The sequence below is a fragment of the Mytilus californianus genome, unplaced genomic scaffold (assembly GCF_021869535.1).
Source record: "Mytilus californianus isolate M0D057914Y unplaced genomic scaffold, xbMytCali1.0.p SCAF_6, whole genome shotgun sequence".
Classification (NCBI taxonomy): domain Eukaryota; kingdom Metazoa; phylum Mollusca; class Bivalvia; order Mytilida; family Mytilidae; genus Mytilus; species Mytilus californianus.
This window is the reverse complement of record NW_026262712.1, coordinates 104900439-104907284: the sequence shown is the minus strand read 5'-3', so window position 1 is coordinate 104907284 and position 6846 is coordinate 104900439.

Genomic DNA, 6846 nt, shown 5'->3' with positions numbered 1-6846 from the left:
GGTAAAAATATCATTAAACGACTGATCGTACAATGTAGTGTCCTTGTATATCGCTTTTATAATAAGATAATTGTAAATTTCAAATTACTTTTAACGCCATATATAATTTTGGTGCGATGTCGAGTTCTCTTAAAAAATAAGGACAACAGCTGAGAATTATGAAACTCAGTAAAAATTCAGCATGAAGAAATAAATTGCAGAAAAAAACCCCAATACACATGCAATGACGGAAAATTTCAGATGCATTAGCATTCGCTACGAAACTAGTGAAACAGCACCGTTATCTGTAGGTATATTGTTAATGTCTATTAGACTAACATGTATTAATATTCTCTACTAGAGCCAACATACTTTTTAATCAGTTTTTTTTGTGACGTTCGAAGCGAAAGCAAAGAAAATAATGCTCCACTTTTATTTCTTATGTTTTCGGTTTGTGATCAATTTATTCAGATACTTTTTTTATAATTACTGCAAGACATGAATCCATCATATGTTTCCAATCACTGAAAAAAAACATCCTGTGCCGTGTACTTAGCGGAGAAGCAGCTAATACAAATTTGCAAATATTTGGTTTCATCCGCCTGGGTTCGTTACCACGCCCTTCTGTACTAGCACGCTACAACAAAACCACCGAGGTGGTAAAAAATTGAAATTAAAATCAGTTTTGTAAACCATCATGTGTTACCATCTGTTTTGTTACTACCCTAATGACCTTAATTTCAATAAAAAATTGAAATCTTTTGAAAATTCGTTTTAATAACACCCCTTGAAAAATTTCTGGAACCGCCTCATGGGTTGGGCGTCTGGAATCATTTTAACCCCCAACTTTCTGTATGTGCCTGTCCCAGTCATGAGGCTGTAATTCAGTGTTTGTCGTTTGTTTCTGTATATCATATCTATTTTCCTTTAATTGTTTTATACATAAATCACACTGTGTCTAAAGTACCTCGGCAAAAAATGTTTGATCTAGATAGTATCTAATATCCGGTACGGTGACGGACCAACTACAAACAGAGAAAAGGTAGGATTTCTGTACTTTATTTATTTGTTATTTGTATGCATTTGTAGCATACTACCGGTCCACCTCTAGTACAAAGCAAAGTTTATATGCATATCACATTACCATGTTTTAATTCTGAATATGCATTTAATTTGCCACTGGACATTTAACAGCCAACCACCCTTTTCATCATTATCATTTTTCTTTGATATCTGCATGCAAAAGCGTAAAAGATTATATCATGCATCAGTGTTTTCTCGCCTATTTATGCACGCAAAACATTTTCAGGAAATGAGCACACAATTTGAATGCTCACTTTCGCAGCTGGTTACTATCAAGTAGACAATTTTAAGAATGACAAATATGTTTGGATGGTCAAACTGGTTGCATTTGCAATGCTTTAAAAGTTGCTAACATTGACAATGTCTCTTAAGCGGTTTGCCAGAAATACAACAACATTTTTTCTTTGGAAGAAAGCCAACTTGTCTAAACAAGACAAATGTATAAAAGGTTTTAGCGCAATGAGAGGACATTTTAGATAAAAAAAATCGCGCCAAAGTATAATCCATTTTAACGCAAGATTTTTTTAACCCATTTTAGCGAAAAGTGTATTTATTAATGCTGATTTCAGCGACAGAAATCAATTCGTAATAGAATAATAAGTTTTAATAGAATCAAGACACCACAATATAAACAATAGTATGTCCATTAAAAATACAGCACTAAGAGTCTAAAAGGTTAACTCAAAATTCCGTTCTAGCCTAGAATTTATATCCTAGGGAATGTACATGACGGGCTCTTGATATACCCCCTGCACAATACTGTTCATAAAATGCAATAGGGACTGTATCTTCTCTTTATCTCGTCTAGATTAAGATGCATATTCATCTTTACTTCTTATTTTGATATACATTTGTATGCTGTTGTTTGCAATTTGATGATAGTATCCAGAAAAACGTAAATGGCTGATGACAACTATAAAATCGCTGATTATAATGAGAAGGTAACGACTCTGGACTATTATTTCCTCGCTTTGAATTACATGGAATTTCTGCCCAAAGCTTAAGTGGAAACATAGTATCTTCAGAACATTGTATTTGGTCAGATAATCTGCGAATTCCAACACATTTCTTAGATATCTTCTGGCGCAATGGACATGAACTCTCAGTCTACAAAACAATTAGATGCATATGTCTTGATCATCTAGAAATGCTATGACGAATAAAACAACTTGCACATTAAGCCAACATAAATTACTGTTCATAGTTTTAAAATGGTGAGTATTATTTAACCAAGTAAGTTCCCGCTAAAACGGGCTATCAAAAATACAGGTAAACGGATTAATCCTGCGCTAAAATGGGCTTTAATGTCTGCGCTAAAATGTCCCCTAGTAGTTCAAAAAAATTCTCTAAAATGTCTTGCGCGCACGTTGGTTAAGTTTGTCCTGGGAAAGATTTTCTTGTGCTGGTCTTTAAAATGTTCTAATTTTGTTTCTGATGTGTTCAACAGTTCAAAGGCAAGCAATAAAAAAATGGCCATATACGCTGTTTCAGTATGTGTAACACAAAAGTGCTCCTTTACACAGCATCAGAACAAAAAAAAAGTATCTAGAGTTCGTTCTCTATACCAAACTCCGCACGACAAATATTATTTGTAAAAAAACCGTAGCAATTTATCAACATTGTTGTATTTTCTCAGTTTTTACATGTCCTGATTCTGTGTTGGTGATTGAAAATCTAGACCTACTATGTTCTGCTATTTTACAATGTAAGAATGTGAAAGATACCCATACTACCTTAACGGTATGGTTTTTCTATTGTTGAAGGCCGTCAGTGACCTATAATAACGTCATTTGGAGTTTGTTCGGTAGTTCTCTCATTGGCAATCATATCGTTTCTCCTTATTTCACACTGATATTTTTACAAACATCATTTGATATAAATTGATTCTCCAGTCCGGTATATTGCCATGTTGAGGAGAAGTTTCATATTTGTTCATCCATATTATTCTTTTCAATTTGTAATACACTTGTTATCTGCTGGTTTACCCTGACAAATATCATGGGCTGAGTCTTCTTTCGTGAAGTTTTATATTTTCTTAAACGTGGGAGTAATGTGGGAGTGAGTGACATTGTGAGCGTTTTAAAAAGTTTGATGTTTATCACCATTACCTAATACAAATAAGTTGTTTCATGTTGTATTTAGAAATCACCTAGATTAATTCCTCTCCATTTTGTTTTTTTGTTTCATTGACAGTTGTGAAATTGTTATTTTGTTCATTCATAATGTTCCTAGTAAAGTCAATTATCCACATGCGTTATTTCCTTTACAATGGTGTTTGATTTGATGTAAAGTAACAACGAGGACTTCTCTTGTCATAGCGTTACCTTGAGATATCTATAAATCAAGAGGAACGATTGCCATTTCATGGGGGAAAACGCTGATGCATAATAGTCATGTACCGTTTCCTTTTGTCAGTGTATAATTTGATGTAACACATTTTATTTTACTGTTAGCATTCTCATATCTGAATGGAGTCAGCCACGAAGCTATGAGACGATTACATGTTATTTACATAATAGTAATAAATAATTGTTTTGTCGTTTTTCTTGTTATAAAAAGAGCAATTACTTTTGATAAAACAAGAAAAGTGTCATTATCTCAAACTTTCCTGATGCACTAGCACTTCCAGAAGATGTTTTATAGTTATGGATTTGGAATGAAATCTTAATTGTGTCTATTTTCTGTCATCAAATAGATACCTTATCACTGCTTTTGTATGACAATATGAATCGCTGTACTATCTTGCCATTTTCTGGTTTAATTGCCAAAATCTGAACTGTTTGCTGATAAACGATAACACTTCTATGTAAATTCAGAAATTAATGTGTACATTTGTTGTTACGAATCACTGATTACTGGTTAATATGTGTTAAATCAAATTATGCAGTGACAAAAGGAAACGGTACATGGCTATTATGCATCAACGTTATCCCCATGAAATGGAAATTGTTCCTCTTGATTTATGAATCACCTTCCGTACGTAAAAGTGCCGACCTTTTTCTACCTATACTCAATTTAAGACATAAGTGGGAAAAGTTGGGTAACAATCCATTGAAATATGTTATGCTCCATTTTCTGGAAACTAGTGATTAAGTTTCCTTTTCAAATTGAATACTGTAAATTCAGAAATTATTGCATGTATTTATTATTGCAATTTTGAAGAATGGACAAAAAAGCGAGATTAATTATTGCGATTTCAGAAAATCTGCATACAGATATATGTAACAGATTTCAGAATGCGAGTTTATATTATTGCGATAGTCACCAAGTCACATTATTCGCATTAATAAAAACCTCGCAATAATTTCTGAATTTACAGAATAGTACGTAAAAGTATAATACTATGTGTTTACTTTAATGCTACCGACTAATACTCCATATACTAGTAGTGTAACGTAGCAAATCTATAGAAAAATAATACTCCATATACTAGTAGTGTAACGTAGCAAATCTTTAGAAAAATAATACTCCATATACTAGTAGTGTAACGTAGCAAATCTATAGAAAAATAATACTCCATATACTAGTAGTGTAACGTAGCAAATCTTTAGAAAAATAATACTCCATATACTAGTAGTGTAACGTAGCAAATCTATAGAAAAATAATACTCCATATACTAGTAGTGTAACGTAGCAAATCTTTAGAATAATAATAATCCATATACTAGTAGTGTAACGTAGCAAATCTATAGAAAAATAACAATCCATATTTCTAGTAAGATACGGCGTTATATCCTTCATAGATGCACTGAATATCTCATTTCATCAAGACCTTCAATTGCTATCGTTTAAATATATGAGACGTAAGGATTCTGTACAACCTCGATAAGGATAATAGATAGACAGAGACTTTCCCTTGCAAAATACGGGTATCTGAGTCACCATGGAGCCAAAAATATGAAAGGACAGATTAACTTCGAATTCAAGGTAATGTTTGAATGGCCCCGCCGACTTAGGTCGGGCATACAGGTATACCCTTGTCCTTCATTCTGTCATTCCGTCATTCCGCAACGAACAGTTGTACGGACTTTTTTCTGAACGCCTTCACATATTCAGCTGATTTTTAGTATGTGAGTCTAATAGATGAGTTACAAATAGAGTTTACGTTTGGCTTCGCTCCGCTAATTTTCCCGAAATTACGGGCTTTGGACTTTGAAATTTTCGTGAAATAAAAGTTATCGACAGCATTTGTGATATTCAATCTTTATGACTGAGCTGCGTCGGATAGAAATCGACCTTATGCAAGTTCACGTATACATGTACATGTATAAGATTTTGATTAATTTTGGAACATTCAAATACGAAATAGAAGATGAGTTTTGGTCTATATTGTAGGGTTCTTATAACAACTCAATTTTCAAACAGTTACAGACTTTCCGTAGAGATTATTTCAACCCGAAATAGGCTAACAGATGTATTGGTATATTTATTTGCATAAGGTCGATTTCTATCCGACGCAGCTCATGTTTAAATAAAAAATAAGAAGATGCCAATGAGACAACACCCCACCAGAGACCAAATGACGTCGAAGTTAATAACTATAGGTCACCGTAAGGCCCTTAAAAATTAGCAAAACCTAAATAGCATTGTAAGCTATAAAAGGCCCCGAAATGACAAATGTAAAACAATTCAAACGAACGGACTGATTTATGTTCAAAACAATAAACAAAAAACAAATATGATATACAGCAACAAACGACAACCACTGAATTACAGGCTCCTGACTTGGGACAGGCACATACATAATGTGGCGGGGTTAAACATGTTTGCTGGCACCAAACCCGCCTCCTAACCTGGGACAAAGGTGTAACATTTCAACATAAGAACGAATTTTAAAAATCAGTTTAAAAGGGCAAAACTCATCAGATCGATAAAAAGCACAAAAAACTAATAAAAACTCAAAAGACCATAAATTACAGATCTGAGAGTACTCGCAATTACTAAAAACTCGTTCAAAGCCCATATCAACTAATACAAAAACTCATGTATCTCAGACTAAAAGTATGCATTATAAATGTTTGGTGGTATACATTATGGACAATGCATCCATGTTAGAAGCAGCTGTTTATCTATCTTTTTTCCCTTATAATTATTCTATCTTAGCCCAATTGTTCGTACACTTGATTAAATCCCTTTGAAGACTTTTTGATGTTCCTGTATGTTATTGATTTTTTTTTTATTAAAGTAATAAAATCATACGGTTTGTCCCCCGAAAGTGAATGGTCGGTACCTTAAGAAAATCATTCTATTGATTTAGAGAATTTTGAGAGTTCTAAAGATGTCACATTTACGCAGGCTAAAACAGCGTAACAATAGGAGAAAAAAAAAGGATTTTGAAAATGATTAATGGATTGATTATTGATTGCCTTACGTCCAGTGGCGTATCTATACATCCCTGTCTTTCCAATATTAAAGTTTGGGCGTTCTCGTTAGTGTCATTTTGATTTCTAGAGTTTGTAATGTTTTAGGTTTATAAGATAAATATTTCATTTAAAAGCGTTTTATCATTTCGTGAGATAAATACGATCGTTTTATTCTAATTTGAAATAGCCAACAGTTCCATTGTTTTTTCAAATAAGAATAATTAACATGTCTATCTACAATCAATAATTTAATAATGGATGCAACACACCATCTGATTGGCTGAAAGTTTTTTGTCAATCAGCTCATAGACATAATGATGTCATGTGACCGTGACGTCATTAAAGTTTTTTTCATGATTTACTCCTTTAAAATGGAATTTAGAATTAATTTTTTAAGAAATGCCTGTAATATTTTTTCTGT